The following is a 17210-nucleotide window of genomic DNA, read 5'->3' on the forward strand; positions in this document are numbered from 1 at the left end:
GCGTGACTCCTCTGACGCCCTCCATCACCAAGTTTCCAGTTTCCTGGCCCCAACCATCTCCTTTTCACCATGGACGTCCAATCACTTGACACGTCCATCCATCACCAGGATGATCCGAGGGCGCTCCGCTTCTTCCTCGAGCAGCGGCCCAATATAGAAAATAGGTGCAGGAGTGGCCATTCGGCCCCCGAGCTTGCACTGCCTTTCAATAAGATCATGGCTGATCATTCCTTCAGTACCCCTCTCCTGCTTTCTCTCCATACCCCTTTATCCCTTTAGCCGTAAGGGCCATATCTAACTCCCTCTTAAATATACCCAATTAACTGGCATCAATAACTCTCTGCGGCAGGGAATTCCACAGGTTAACAACTCTGAAGAAGTTTCTCCTGCGCTCAGTCCTAAATGGCCTACCCGTTATCCTAAAACTTTGTCCTCTGGCTCTGGACTTCCTCAACATTGGGAACATTCTACCTGCATCGAACCTATCCAGTCCCATCAGAATCTTATGCATTTCTATGAGATCCCCTCTCATTCATCTAAACTCCAGTGAATAAATGCCCAGAGGATCCAGTCTCATGACAGTCCAGCCATCCCTGGAATCAGTCTGGTGAAACTTCGCTGCACTCCCTGAATAGCAAGAACGTCCTTCCTCAGATTAGGAGACCCAAACTGAACACAATATTCCAGGTGAGACAGCACTAAGGCCCTGTACAACTGTAGTAATACCTCTCTGCTCCTATACTGAAATCCCCTAGCCATGAAGGCTAACATACCATTTGCCTGCTTTACCACATGCTGTACCTGCATGCTCAATTTCAGTGACTGATGAACCATGACACCCAGGTCTCATTGTACCTCCCCTTTTTCTAATCTGCCGCAATTCAGATAATCTGCCTTCGTGTTTTTGCCCCCAAAATTGCTAACCTCACATGTATCCACATTATACTGCATCTGCCATGCATTTGCCCACTCAGATAGCGTGTCCAATTCACCCTACAGCCTTTAGCATCCTCCTCACAGCTCACACCGCCACCCACTTTAGTGTCATCCACAAACTGGGAGATATTACACTCAATTCCTTCTTCCAAATCGTTAATGTATATTGAAAGAGCTGGGGTCCCAGCACTGAGCCCTGCGGCACCCCACTCATCACTGCCTGCCATTCTGAAAAGGACCCGTTTATCCCAACTCTCTGCTTCCTGTCTGCCAACCAGTTCTCTATCCATGTCGGTCCATTACCCCCAATACCATGTGCTTTAACTTTGCACACCAATCCTTGTGCGGGACCTTGTCAAAAGCTTTTTGAAAGTCCAAGTACACCACATCCACTGTTTCTCCCTTGTCCACTCTGCTAGTTACATCCTCACAAAATTCCAGAAGATTTGTCGAGCATGATTTCCCTTTCATAAATCTATGCTGACTTGCTCCGATCCTGTCACTGCTTTCCAAATGCGCTGCTATTTCATCCTTCATGATTGATTCCAACATTTTCCCCACTACTGATATCAGGCTCACCGGTCTATAATTACCTGTTTTTGCTCTCCCTCCTTTTTTTAAAAAAATGGTGTTACATTAGCTACCCTCCAGTCCATCGGAACTGATCGAGTCGATAGACTGTTGGAAAATGATCACCAATGCATACACTATTTCTAGGGTCACTTAGTCTGCAACACAGAGTAATTATCAGGCCCTGGGGATTTAGCAGCCTTCAATCCCATCAATTTCCCGAACACAATTTCCTGCCTAATAAGGATATCCTTCAGTTCCTCCTTCTCACTAGACCGACTGTCCCTTTGTACATTCGGAAGGTTATTTGTGTCTTCCTTCGTGAAGACAGAACTGAAGTATTGGTTCAATTGGTCTGCCATTTCTTTGTTCCCCACTATAAATTCACCTGAATCTGACAGCAAGGGACATATGTTTGCTTCACTAATCTTTTTCTCTTCCCTATTTATAGAAGCTTTTGCAGTTAGTTTTTATGTTCCCTGCTAGCTTCCCCTCGTATCCTATTTTCCCCCTCCTTAATTAACCCCTTAGTCCTCCTCCTGTTGAATTCTAAATTTCTCCCAGTCCTCAGGTTTACTTTTTTTAGATAATTTATATGCCTCTTCCTTGGCTTTAACACTATACTTAATTTCCCTTGTTAGCCATGGTTGAACCACCTTCCCCGTTTTATTTTTGCTCCAGACAGGATGTACAATTGCTGAAGTTCATCCAAGTGATCTTTAAATGTTTGCCATTGCTTATCCACTGTCAACCGTTTAAGTATCCTTTGCCAGTCTATTCTAGCCAATTCACACCTCAAATCGTCGAAGTTACATTTCCTTACGTTCAGGACCCTAGTTTCTGAATTAACTTTGACACTCTCCATCTTAAGGAATTCAAATATGTTCACTCTTCCCCAAGGGGCCTCGCACAACAAGATTGCTAATTAGTCCCTTCTCATTACACATCACCAGTCTAGGATGGCCAGATCTCTGGTTGGTTCCTCGACATATTGGTCTCGAAAAACCTCTCTAATACACTCCAGGAAATCCTCCTTCTGTATATTGCTATCAGTTAGGTTAGTCTAATCAAAATGTAGATTAAAGTCGCCCATGATTACTGCTGTACCTTTATTGCACATCTCCCTTATTTCTTGTTTGATGCTGTCCCCAACCTCACGACTACTATTTGGTGGCCTGTACACAACTCCAACTAACGCTTTCTGCACATTGGTATTCCGTAGCTCCACCCATACCGATTCCACATCCAAGCTAATGTCCTTCCTTACAATTGCATTGAGTTCCTCTTTAACCAGCAATGACAACCCGCCTCCTTCTCCTTTCTGTCTATCCTTCCTAAATGTTGAATACGCCTGGATGTTGAGTTCCCAGCCTTGATCAGCCTGGAGCCAAGTCTCCGTGATGCCAATCACATCGTATCCATTAACTGCTATCTGCGCAGTTAATTCATCCACTTTTTCCGAATACTCCTTGCATTGAGGCACAGAGCCTTTCGGCTTGTCTTTTTAACACACTTTGCCCCTTTAGTCCCCATCTGCCTGGCTGAACCTTTCTCACATTGTACAACTTCTCCTTTAACTCCACTCACTTCCTCCAAATTAAAGGTTTTGATACCGAAATCCGCATGGGTTTTCGTGGAATATTCTTTGTTCCAGTCCTATTCGGGTCCCCTCACTCATCTCTTATTCGTGGACATTGAGTGCATCAGTGCCGTTTTCTGCTCTCGCCCTGAACTTGAACATTTCATTCACTTTGCATCCAATTTCCACTCCTCCATCACCTTTGCATGGTCCATCTCTGACTCTTCCCTTCCTTGCCTTATCCATGTCCATCTTTGGGGATAGGCTTTAGACCAGTATCCACTCTAAGCCCACTGACTCCCACAGCTACCTGGACTATACTTCCTCCCACCTCGCATGCTCTAAGGACTCCATTCCATTCTCCCAGTTTCTCCATCTCCATTGCATCTGCTCTGACGCCACCTTTCACACTTGTGCCCCTGACATGTCTTCCTTTTTCCTCAACAGAGAATGCCCCTCCGCTGTGGTTAGCTTGGCCCTCGAAAGTGTCCATTCTATATCCCGCACCGCTGCTCCCATCCCTTCCTCCTCACTCCTGAACCATAAAAGGGGTCAGAGGTTCTAGTAAGATGGAGGAAATGAGGGAAATCCTTATTAGTGGGGAAATTGTGTTGGGGAAATTGTGGGGTTGAAGGCCGATAAATCCTCAGGGCCAGATGGAATGCATCCCAGAGTCTTTAAGCAGGTGGCCTCGGAAATAGCGGATGCATTGACAGTCATTTTCCAACATGCCATTGACTCTGGCTACCCTCCATTCCACAGGAACTGATCCAATGCAACCCCACTTTTTTAAAAAAGGAGGGAGAGAGAAAACAGGGAATTATCGACCGGTCAGCCTGACATCAGTAGTGGGTAAAATGATGGAATCAATTATTAACGATGTCATAGTTGCGCATTTGGAAAGAGATGACATGATAGGTCCAAGTCAGCATGGATTTGTGAAAGGGAAATCATGCTTAACAAATCTTCTGGAATTTTTTGAGGATGTTTCTAGTAGAGTGGACAAGGGAGAACCATTTGGTGTGCTGTATTAGGACTTTCAGAAGGCTTTCGACAAGGTCGTACACAAGAGATTAATGTGCAAAGTTAAAGCACATGGGATTGCGGGTAGTGTGCTGATGTGGATTGAGAACTGGTTGGCAGACAGGAAGCAAAGAGTAGGAGTAAATGGTTACTTTTCAGAATGGCAGGCAGTGACTACTGGGGTACTGCAAGGTTCTGTGCTGGGGCCCCAGCTGTTTACATTGTACATTAATGATTTAGACGAGGGGATTAAATGTAGTATCTCCAAATTTGCTCTAAGTTGGGTGGCAGTGTGAGCTGCAAGGAGGATGCTATGAGGCTGCAGAGTGACTTGGATAGGTTAGGTGAGTGGGCAAATGCATAGCAGATGAAGTATAATGTGGATAAATGTGAGGTTATCCACTTTAGTGGTAAAAACAGAGACAGACTATTATCTGAATGGTGCCAGATTAGGTAACGAGACCTGGGTGTCATGGTACATCAGTCATTGAAGGTTGGCATGCAGGTACAGCAGGTGGTTAAGAATGCAAATGGCATGTTGGCCTTCATAGCGAGGGGATTTGAGTACAGGGGCAGGGAGGTGTTACTACAGTTGTCCAGGGCCTTGTTGAGGCCACACCTGGAATATTGTGTACAGTTTTGGTCTCTTAACTTGAGGAAGGACATTCTTGCTATTGAGGGAGTGCCGCCAAGGTTCACCAGACTGATTCCCGGGATGGCGGGACTGACGATCAAGAAAGACTGGATCAACTGGGCTTGTATTCGCTGGACGGGTTTAGACAGGTTAGATGCAGGAAGAATGTTCGCAATGTTGGGGAAGTCCAGAACCAGGGGTCACAGTCTAAGGATAAGGGGTAAGCCATTTAGGACCAAGATGAGGAGAAATTGCTTCACCCAGAGAGTGGTGAACCTATGGAATTCTCTACCACAGAAAGTTGTTGAGGCCAATTCATTAAATATATTCAAAAAGGAGTTTGATTCGTCCTTACTACTAGGGCGATCAAGGGGTATGGGGAGAAAGCGGGAATGGGGTACTGAAGTTGTATGGTCAGCCATCAACTCATTGAATGGCGGTGCAGGCTAGAAGGGCCGAATGGCCTACTCCTGCACCTATTTTCGATGTTTCTATGTCCTCACCTCTCAACCTACCAGCCAGCACATTCAATGGATCATCCTCCAGCATGATCCCACCGCAAATCCTATCTTCTCCTCCCCTCACCTCAGCATTTGGAAGGGACCACTCCCTCCATGGCACCTTGGTCCATTCTGCAGTCACCCCTAGCAAAACCCCCTCGTCCCATGGCAACTTTCTGTGCCAGCGCAGGAGATGCAACACCTGCCCTTTTACCTTCTCCATTCCCACTATCCAGGGCCCCAAATACTCCTGGAAGGTGAAACAGCGATTTACTTAGTACCATCAATTTAGTAAACTGAGTAGGCTGCTCACGATGTGGTGGTCTCTATTTTGGGGAGATCAAGCGTAGATTGGGCGACCACTTTGCTGAACACCTCCATTCAGTCCATAATTTGTGACGGAGGTTCTTATTACTTTAATTCTCCGCTCCACTCCCACTCTGACCTCTCCATCCTCGGTCTCCTAAACTGTTCCAACGAAGTTGAATGCAAGCTCGAGGAACAGCACCTCATCTTTACTTTAGGCACTTTACAATGTTCTGGATTCAACATCGAATTCAACAATTTCAGAGCATAGCCACTGTCAATCTTTGGCTCACTTTCTTCCCCCCAGAATCTGCTTTTTTCTCCTTCATTATCCCGCCATTCACACCCTAACTTAACTAATGATTTTCTAACTTCTCCCCTTATCATTTCAATTTGACCCATCATCCCCTTTCAGTGCTTGTTACGAATCTGTTCTTTGCGAACACACTCCTGTTCTGATGAAGCATCATCGTCTGACGAAGGATCATCGACCCGAAACGTTAAATCTGCGTTCTCTACACAGATGCTGCCTGACCCGCTGAGATTTCCAGTATTTTCTGTTTTTATTCAACATTGCGGCATCCGCATTATTTTTCTTGTGGTGTGCGGCCTGTAATTGTCCGGTTTATCAAGTCCTACCTTTTTAAACAATGGTCCAACCTTAGCAATTCGCCTACCCTCCGGCACAACTCCTTTAGTCAGGGATGATTGGAAAATGATGCTCACAGCCTCTGCAATTTCCTTCGTGGCGAGCAGCTCCATGGGTCACTGAATGTGGCGGGACAAGTATTATGTTGGTGTAAAATACAAAAGGTTGTAAATCAGCTGCCCGGGGCTCCTGATTTGAACTCTGGTCCTAAAACACTGAGCCCCCTCCCCTGTTGTCTCCGTATTTCAAACGCATCCTATTATTGACAAAACGTTACTCTGCTTAGTCTCCCTTCATGGTTTCTGTTAACCGAAGGCCCCAAGAATGGCCTGACCTACCCTCCCAATGGAAAACCAGCGTCAACGCTAATTAAACAGTGAGCGCCTGTGAAAATGAAGGATTCCCTGCCACTGTGGCACGTACAAGACACCAAGGCTGCAGACAGAAGCTGACCGATCGGGAGTTACAGGCTTCATTCGCTTGAGGTCGTCTGCAGTACCCCCACGGCTGTTTCAGTGATGGACACCTGAAGGCTGATCTTCCGCAGATCACTCTGGATGTTGATGGAATGCAGGAGGACATTCACTTCACAACATGCTGCTGTTTCGGCTCTCCAGCAATTGTATAGCAGGAGCTCGGGGTGGTTGTACTGAGAAACCTGTTATACGTCCTTCGAGTATGGAGAGGGCGCTGGGCATTACCAGACAATTCATCCCGTGTGCTGAGAGAGCTTCTGTTGTTTAAATGTTTATCGTGACACCACGGAGTCAGTGAGTTTCCTGAAGAGCGAGGGAGATGAGATTGAAGACCGTTTCTTCTGGAAACGAAAGGCCTGGCTGGAAATCGTGAGTTTTCCCAGGAGCAGAGCATCCAATAATAATAATCAGAATCTTCATCTGAATGTTCATCAATGCTCTGTCGAGGCTGCACCCTTGAATATATCTGTGATCCTAATTGCGAGCTTATCGTCTAGGTTCTATCCAGTAGACTAGCTCTCCAATATCAAATGGTGTTAACTTACCAGTTACCTGAGGAGGCTGGTAGTAAATTTTTGTCCTCATATATTAAGTCAAAATTACTAATCTCAACTGCAAATTTATAATCGAACTGGATTATGGTGAATCACTGTGCTATAATTGGGACGGCCTAGTGAACTTACGGATTCGTTGGTACTGGAAATACTCAACTAATCTGGCCCAATCCATGTAGGACACTTTGGCAAACCAAATAACGATCGATCCCTCCCAGACACTGCCTGTAGTGGGGAACGGGGTTGAACGTGGATGAGGTTAAGGATCCGTCTGTCCTTGATCAATATTCAGGTCAAGTTAACAATCCCACTGTTGTTGTTTGGTGTCTGCTGCCCCTATATATTGCCATTTCAGGTGCCTGGATATATTGCACAGGTGCTATGTTGTACCATGTTTGCCCTTCAATGCAACTGATGGTGGCCTTGACTGAGAAAGCACAACGAACTATCTCTGCCCTTCAATAGTACCACTAGCAGTGGGACCCCCACCCTCAGTAATTTACCAGTATTGTTACTGGACCAGCCAAACTAACTCTGGCTAGTAGGGCCGACGCTGGGTACTCTGACGAGTGGCTCACCTACTGACCGATCAAAGTCTCTCCAGGTACAACGCTCACACCAGGACTGTGATGGAACACCCGCCTGGGTAGAATAAGCTGCGGCTTCAAAAACAATTGTTCAAAACTGTCCAGCACAGGTGGGTTTGCTTGACACGCCCTGGGTTAACTATTCACTCCTCCATTACAGAAACACCGTGGCTGCAGTATCCATGGTCTATACAGGGCACTGCAGCAACTCCCCAAGGTAACTTCATCAGCACCTCCCTCCTCTGCGACCTCCATCAGTGAAAGGACAAGTGCAGCAATGTTCCTGGGACACCATTCCCTCCATGTCACACACAGCCCTGAATAAAACACATATAACTGTTCCCTCATTGTCCCTGGGTCAATGTCTTGGAATTTCCTGCTGACCTGCAATACGGCAGCACCATCCCCACAAGGACGGCAGTGGTTCAAGGAGAAGGTCCATCACCCCCACCGTCTCAGGGTAACTAGGGATGGGCAATAAATTCAACTGTATCATCACTCAATGCTGACACCACAACAATCTATAGAGAAACGCAAAGTATTCTGTAACAGGCTCTGTCTGGGCCTTCCTACACGCAGCCTCTCCACAGATACCGATCGCCAAAAAAGACATAGTGCTCTAAATCAATTTTCAAGATCTCAGGTCCTGTAACAGAAGCTGACATCTGTCCCATTCCTCACACAGCGGCCATGATTGAACATAAGAACACAAGAACATAAGAATTAGGAACAGGAGTAGGCCATCTAGCCCCTCGAGCCTGCTCCGCCATTCAACAAGATCATGGCTGATTTGAGAAACTAGCAGACATCACATAGCTCTAACGCTTATCAAAGTTCACTCGGAGCTGTCCTTAAGCACAGAACCTCAAACTTGTTGTGTTTGTCTTTGCCAGGACTCTACAAGTTTACTATAATTAATAAATCGCCGTCCACCAGCTCAGCAGTGAGGACGAGGCCGAGTGAATTCACTGTTGAGGGTTCTGCACGCACCTGGCATATCAGTCATCTGTATCCCTTTCTGTGACACCTCACTCCTGACATTGTCTATCCAGCCCTTCCTTGGTCTTCCTCAGCTTCTTGTTCCATGTCGCTCTGTGTGCAGCATTCTTCATTCTTTGTATCCCGGAAACTTCTCGTGACCCAGCACTCTGCTCCCGATAATAATGTGCAGATAACCTTGCTTCATAAGCTCTCGACTTATTTAAATATAGCTATCCTTCCATATCCCTTTAAACATTCCAACAGCAGCTGACTCAAGTCCAATCCTTCTTTGTTGTCATCTTCACAATTCCCAATCACTGACACTAACCCACCGAGGTGTACAAACTGTTCCACCTGTTCAACTGCATCCCCTATACTTGTAATCGCAACATCTTCCTGAGAATTCCCAAATTAAATGACTTTCATCTTTATTGTGTTAATTGTTTATCGAAGTTTTCTGCTGTCCAAGCAAAGCTTGTGAGCCTTATGCACTGGTAGAGTACATAAGGGAGAACCAGTAGATGTGGTGCATTTGGACTTTCAAAAGGCTTTTGCGAAGGTCCCGCAAGAGATTAGTGTGCAAAATTAAGGCACATGGTATTGGGGGTAATGTATTGACGTGCATAGAGAAATGGTTGGCAGACAGCAAGAGTGAGTGGGAAAAACGGGTCATTTTCAGAATGGCAGGCAGTGACTAGTGGGGTGTCACAGGGTTCAGTGCTGGGACTGCAGCTATTTACAATATTCATTAATGATTTAGATGAAGGAATTTAAAGTAATATCTCCAAGTTTGCAGATGACACTAAGCTGGGAGGCAGTGCGTGCTGCAAGGAAGATGATAAGAGGCTGCAAGGGGACTTGGACAGGTTAGGTGAATGGGCAACTGCATGGCAGATGCAATATAATGTGGATAAATGTGAGGTTATCCACTTCGGTGGCAAAAACAGGAAGGCAGCTGATTATCTGATGGTGACAGATTAGTAAATGGGGACGTGCAACGAGACCTGGTTGTCATGGTACATCAGTCATTGAAGTTAGGCATGCAGGTACAGCAAGCAGTAAAGAAAGCAAATGGCATGCTGGCCTTCATAGCGAGCGGGTTTGAGTATAGGAGCAGGGAGGACTTGCTGCAGTTGTACAGGGCCTTGGTGAGACCACACCCTGAGTATTGTGTGCAGTTTTGGTCTCCTAATCTGAGGAAGGACATGCCTTCTATTGAGGGAGTGCAGCGAAGGTTCACCAGACTGATTCCCGGGATGGCAGGACTGACATATGAGGAAAGACTGGCTCGACTCGGCTTATACTCACTGGAATTTAGTAGAATGAGAGGGGAATCTCATAGAAACGTGTAAAATTCTGACGGGCCTGGACACGTAAGATGCAGTAAGAATGATCCCAATGTTGGGGAAGTTCAGAACCGGGGACACATTCTAAGGATAAGGGGTAAGCCATATACGACCGAGATGAGCAGAAACTATTTCACCCAGTGGATTGTGAAACTGTGGAATTCTCTGCCACAGAAAGTTGTTGAGTCCAGTTCGTTAGATTTATTCAAAAGGGAGTTAGATGTGGCCGTTACGGCTAAACAGATCAGCGGGTATGGAGAGAGGGCTGGGGTGGGGTACTGAGGTTGAATGATCAGCCATGATCATATTCAATAGTGGTGCAGGGTCAAAGGGCTGAATGGCCTGCTCTTGCACCTATTTTCTATGTTTCTATGAGCCAGTCAATGGTCAGCGAATTTGAGATTGTTTCAAACCTGGCCACCTGAGGTGATCCTCCAATATTACCTTTCAGTGCAAGGATCATTACAGCTTCCAGTACTGGATTACATATATCAGGTGACAATGTGCATCCTTATCTCAGCCCAACTGTTGGTCTAACCCATTCTATTTGTGTTCTTCCACTCCAGCGCAAACAGCGACATCTGCTGGACGCTTTCTATCAGTTTCACAAGTTTCCCAGGAATACCGAACATCGTCAAGATATTCCAAATGCCTTCTCGCCTGACACTGTCAAAGGCCAGCTATTTGATAGCTTTGTGAAGCGCCTTGCGACATTTTCGGACAAAAGCGCTATATACCTACAAGTTGTTGTTGTTAAGTGGATGTTGTGTTACATACATTTCTCCGGACCCTGTCTTGCGTCTCAGGGGAAATCATTGAGAATCTCCGGGGCACCAAATGACTGTAAACCATATGAAAGATTATTGGCACTAGGCCCAGGGGCCCAGCCGTGCTGTGTGTGTGTTACAGTGAGCGTGATGGACAGGTTTACAGTCTTACATTTCAGAACGGACAGAGCACCAAACACATTCTGGCCACTGCTGGAATTCCAGGGCCCAGGGCTTATTACCTGGCTCGTATTAAAGACATTGTCATTTACTGTTGACTGAGGATGAACCTCTCTGATTCTCAGAGCCTTTAACAGGAGGAGTTTGAACAGGGATCTGTCCACCACAGGGATCACATGGGAATCATCCCAGGAGATGGGTCTCTGGGGGTAGTTAGATAATATAACAATTCACCACATTCTGGTTATAAGTTTACTGCGGGATTAAAGGGACAGTGTGGAAATTGATTTGGCTCTCAGACAAACAGCAGAGAGTAGCGGTGAACGGTTACTTATCGGACTGGAGGGTGGTATACAGTGCTGTCCCCCAGGGATCATTATTGGAACCACTGCTCTTTTGATATACATCAATGATCTGGCCTTGGGGAGAATGGGCATTATTTCAAAGTGTGCAGATGGTAGCAATCTCAGAAATGCAGTAAACAGTGAGGAGGATAGTAATAGAAATCAGGAGTAGATAATCAGACTGGTGAAATGGGCAGCCACATGGCAGATCACTTTCAATGCAGAATAGTTTGCAGTGATGCATTTTAGAAAGTAAATGTGCAAAAGTGAAGGAAATGGGAGAAATTTAAAGGGACTGCATTAAGAGAGAAAGAGCTGTGGGTTCACGGACACAAATCTTTGAAGTTAAACATTCAAACTGCACACTTCGCTTTATAACTAATGGAATAGAGAACGAAATCAAGGAAGTTATGGTAAACATTTATAAATCACAGTTGCATATGTACTTGAAAAGGAGCACCTTGCAGACTATGGGGAAATATCACTGGATTGGGATTAATTTAATCGCTCGTTCATAGAGAGGGCACAGACACAATGGTCCGAATGGCCTTCTGTGCTGTATCATTCGATGATCCCAGGAGATGGGTCACTGAGAGGGGTTAGGAGTGGTGCTGAATCAATGTTCCCCAATGTGCATGGGATGGAAGCAGCCTCTCTCTGCACCGCAAGGTACCGAGTGTCTCATTGACACAAACAACACTATTATCATTTACAGTTATAGGTTTCTTTAGTTAATGAGACATGATGTCTGAATTATATTAGTGCTGCCTCCATGATAGGTCCAAGTCAGCATGGATTTGTGAAAGGGAAATCATGCTTGACAAATCTTCTGGAATTTTTTGAGGATGTTTCCAGTAAAGTGGACAAAGGAGAACCAGTTGATGTGGTATATTTGGACTTTCAGAAGGCTTTCGACAAGGTCCCACACAAGAGATTAATGTGCAAAGTTAAAGCACATGGGATTGGGGGTAGTGTGCTGACGTGGATTGAGAACTGGTTGTCAGACAGGAAGCAAAGAGTAGGAGTAAACGGGTACTTTTCAGAATGGCAGGCAGTGACTAGTGGAGTGCCGCAAGGTTCTGTGCTGGGGCCCCAGCTGTTTACATTGTACATTAATGATTTAGACGAGGGGATTAAATGCAGTATCTCCAAATTTGCGGATGATACTAAGTTGGGTGGCAGTGTGAGCTGCGAGGAGGATGCTATTAGGCTGCAGAGTGACTTGGATAGGTTAGGTGAGTGGGCAAATGCATGGCAGATGAAGTATAATGTGGATAAATGTGAGGTTATCCACTTTGGTGGTAAAAACAGAGAGACAGACTATTATCTGAATGGTGACAGATTAGGAAAAGGGAAGGTGCAACGAGACCTGGGTGTCATGGTACATCAGTCATTGAAGGTTGGCATGCAGGTACAGCAGGCGGTTAAGAAAGCAAATGGCATGTTGGCCTTCATAGCGAGGGGATTTGAATACAGGGGCAGGGAGGTGTTGCTACAGTTGTACAGGGCCTTGGTGAGGCCACACCTGGAGTATTGTGTACAGTTTTGGTCTCCTAACTTGAGGAAGGACATTCTTGCTATTGAGGGAGTGCAGCGAAGGTTCACCAGACTGATTCCCGGGATGGCGGGACTGACCTATCAAGAAAGATTGGATCAATTGGGCTTGTATTCACTGGAGTTCAGAAGAATGAGAGGGGACCTCATAGAAACGTTTAAAATTCTGACGGGTTTAGACAGGTTAGATGCAGAAAGAATGTTCCCAATGTTGGGGAAGTCCAGAACCAGGGGTCACAGTCTGAGGATAAGGGGTAAGCCATTTAGGACCGAGATGAGGAGAAACTTCTTCACCCAGAGAGTGGTGAACCTGTGGAATTCTCTACCACAGAAAGTAGTTGAGGCCAATTCACTAAATATATTCAAAAGGGAGTTAGATGAAGTCCTTACTACTCGGGGGATCAAGGGTTATGGCGAGAAAGCAGGAAGGGGGTACTGAAGTTTCATGTTCAGCCATGAACTCATTGAATGGCGGTGCAGGCTAGAAGGGCTGAATGGCCTGCTCCTGCACCTATTTTCTATGTTTCTATGTTTCTAAACTTGAGGAGCTGTGCCGTTAAATGCCGGCAATTGCCGATTTAAATTCAAACATCTGCACCGTTTTTAAAGGGGCACAAGCCATCGTAACATAACAAAAAAAAATTATTAGGTACTTAACAAATTAAATTAAAACTCTAAACGCACCCTTCATGGAAGGCGTCGCGCAGAGAGCCCTCCATTCGGCGCTTGGGGAACTGTCTCTCGACACAGAGTCACCTTTATTGGTTTATTAGAAACAGGCCCCATCTCCGTGTGAGCCGTGGGAATGCGGGTTGATGTTCGGGAGCCCGTGGGCCGCGGACTGAGCCTCAGGCTGATTGGGACATTCATTTACTGCGGGTTAAACAGCGCTGGGATAAAAAGGGGGAGTCGGCTTTACAGCCTCACTTACCTGGGAGGGTTCGCTTGTTATAATGGAGGGGCTGCGGGTTCTGGGTTTGTTGTTTGTGGCAATCTGTTCATCTCAACCGCCCTCTCTCCTTCTCCCCGCCGATAAATGTTGGCTGTCTCCCAAATTCCGCCAAGACTGCGGCTTTCCGGGAGTTGAAAGCAGTGAGTGTGTGGGGAGAGCCTGCTGCTTTGATGCCGGGAGCCGGGATGTGCCGCCGTGTTTCTATTCACTGGACAATCTGCCAGGTGGGTGTGTTCTCGGGCCGTCTATATTGTGGGCCAGTTTTTTCCAGGAACACCCGCAATCCAGCTGAACTCGTGGATTCCCTGGATCGTATCCTCTCTCCCTGTCCTGAAATATCACGTGGTGTTTCAAACCTCTCCACTCCGGGAGTAGAACTGAGGGTGGGTCTGGGACCCGCACCACTCGGGGGATGGTGGGTTTGGGAGTTGGTACATCAGATACTGAGGGCAGCAGTTTGAACCTGGCCCAGTATCTGACCCTCTAACCCTTCTATTGCTGGATGTGACTTGGAAGTCGATGATTGTCCAGGATAGGAGGACAGTGTGAATGAGCCTAGCTTCCTGCTGCCTCTGACCATTTGCTTTGATTAATTTCTATCGATGAGATCCGGGCCCTTAAACACAACCAGAGCAGTGATGAGCTGGAGCTGGTCAACGGGTTTCCATTAGACGGAGAATGGGAGGGGATGGGAACAAGACGGTGGTCCTGACCTGGGTGGAGTTTCTCACCCTCCCGGTAACCGTTCCCTTGCCACTCCCCGTGCAGCAACTAACCGCCTGTCATTGACCATCTTGCAGTGTGCACCAAGGATGGGCGGGTCCTGATCGCTATCTCCAAGGATTTGACGCTGCCTCCTGTAAACCTGACCACGGTCCATCTGAAGGATGGACACGGAGCAGAGTGCAGTCCGACCGTGGCCTCTGAAGACACTGCTCTTTCAGTTCGCAGTCACTGAGTGTGGAACTACTCAGCGGGTAGGTATTGTGGGCTGGGAGCCCGACCAATGGCTGTCAGTCCGGTGACGGTATCTAAAGGGTAATGTGATAAACAATAAGGGAATGGCAGACTTAATGTCTTTGCAATCGGTCTTGAGACGAGGATGTAGTACCAGAGATACTAGAAATAATAAATCAATGAGGAGCTTGCTGGATTTAATACCAGTAGAATACTGAGACGGAACAAGTGTAGGTCTCTGGGACCTGATGGTCTCCATCCCTTGGTATTAAAAGATGTAGGTGACGATATTGCTGCAAGTTGTGTTATGAACTTGCAAAACTCTTAATTCTACAATTGTCTCCTTGGAGTAGCTCATTGAAAATATCAACTTCAGGTTGGAGAAAGTGGAATCTGGAAACCATAATCCGTGGTCTAATGCCTGTCGTGGGGAAGTTGCTGGAATATATCGGGGCAGTGACTGAGCATCTGGGTGGATATGAACTGATGGTTTCCGGATCGGTCAGTGAAAGGCCAATCACGTCAATCTAACTGACTTGCATTGGTTTCAGGACGTCACTGGGTGATGAGGGCGTGTTTATGATTCTATATATCTGCAGAAGTTGCTTGAGGTTCCAAAGAATGGACCAAATGACTTGAAGGCAACTTATTGAAAAGGTTATGGAATTGGATAGTGAGTAAACATCACAAATGATATTGGAAATGTACTTCAAGTGTTAAGATATGACTCGTGGGTTTCCCTTGGGATCTATACTGGAAGGAGGGGCTCGGTTTACACTATCACTGACTTGGATAAAGGAATAGTGGGCTGTATAATCCATGTTTGAAGTGAGGTGGCAGTGAGTTGTGTAGATGGGGGCTGAGGTTGCTAAGGGATGGGCCTAGGTTAAGTGAGTGATCTCTCATCTGGCAGAGATTTAAACAATGTGGGGCAGTGAGGTCATCCATTTTGGGACTATAGATCGATCAGTAATTTATAAATGGTCAGCTTGGAATTGTGTGGGGATTTGGGGATAGCAATCACTACAAGCTGTTGGGCAGCTGCAAACCATGATTGAAAAGACTAATGGAATGTTCACAGTATCTCGGGGTCTGGAATACAAAGGGGTTGGATAATGGGAGCTATGAAGTTCGAGTTAGACTGCATCAGTTCAGGACAACACACCTCGGGAAGGAGATATTTGCCTTGGAGGGGATGCAGTGCAGATTGACCAGAATGATCGTGGATCTAAGTGTTAAATTGAGGTCAAGTTCCATAGACTTCGATTGTGTTTTCTCCAGGATAGATTAAGGGGTGATCTAGATGCTTTGATGGGGTAGGCCTGGAAAAGTTTATCTCTAGTGGACAGGCCACAACAAGGGGCATATCAATAAATAGAGCTCGGCCAGTCAGGGTGATGTCAGGAAGCAAGTCACAAGCTGGTGGGAATCTGCAACTGTCTCAGAAATAGCTGAGGCGAGGTCCATTAAATTTCTGAACTGTGATTGAGATTTTCTCTGGCAAGGGTATTAAGGGTTACAGAACCAAGGCAATAGGATGGACTTAGTCAGCCATGGTCTAATTGCAAGGTGGAACATTATGGAGGGGCTGCATGGCCTACTCCTGTCCCTCTGTACTGATGGTCTTCTGTCTCTTGTAGCTGGACGGGGTGAACGCCGTGTATGAAACGGATGTGTTGGGTCAGTTTGAGATCTTGGATGGAGCTTTGGGATCGGTGACCTGGGACAGCCCCTTCAGGTGAGAATGGGAGCACATTGAGCGGGGAGAGAAGGTGAGGAGCTGAATTCTCCAGCCGTGTCCGTTCTCTTACAGGCTCCATGTCCAGTGCAGTTACAAGGGAAGCCAGGAGTCGGATCTGCAGGTGAAGCCCCGAGTTTACACCCTTTCTCCGCCGCTGCCTGCCACGGAGGCCGGGATCCTGGTTCTGGAGCTGAGAATAGCGAGAGGGAGGGAGTGCTGCTGATGGCTAGTGTCCAACTTCAGGCTCTCTCTGCAAATAGTGCCCGTCCTTCATCTTTCTCTTTTCAGATGGTGGCTATCGGAGCTGGTACGTGGCCAGTGACTACCCGATCCTGAGTGTGCTCCGGGATCCCGTGTTTGTGGAGGTTCGTGTCCTGCACCGAAACGATCCGTCCCTTGTGCTGGTGCTCAATGCCTGCTGGGCGACCCCCACCCCCGAGCCGTATTCGGGGCTCCGATGGGACCTCCTGGTGGGCAGGTAAGGCAGTGAGTGAGGGAGCTTGGGGCAGGCTGGGGATTGGGGAGGGGGCGACATGGACTGGGTAGGATCGAACGGGGCAATATTACAAATCTG

This window comes from Pristiophorus japonicus, chromosome 5, assembly GCF_044704955.1.
Source record: "Pristiophorus japonicus isolate sPriJap1 chromosome 5, sPriJap1.hap1, whole genome shotgun sequence".
Classification (NCBI taxonomy): domain Eukaryota; kingdom Metazoa; phylum Chordata; class Chondrichthyes; family Pristiophoridae; genus Pristiophorus; species Pristiophorus japonicus.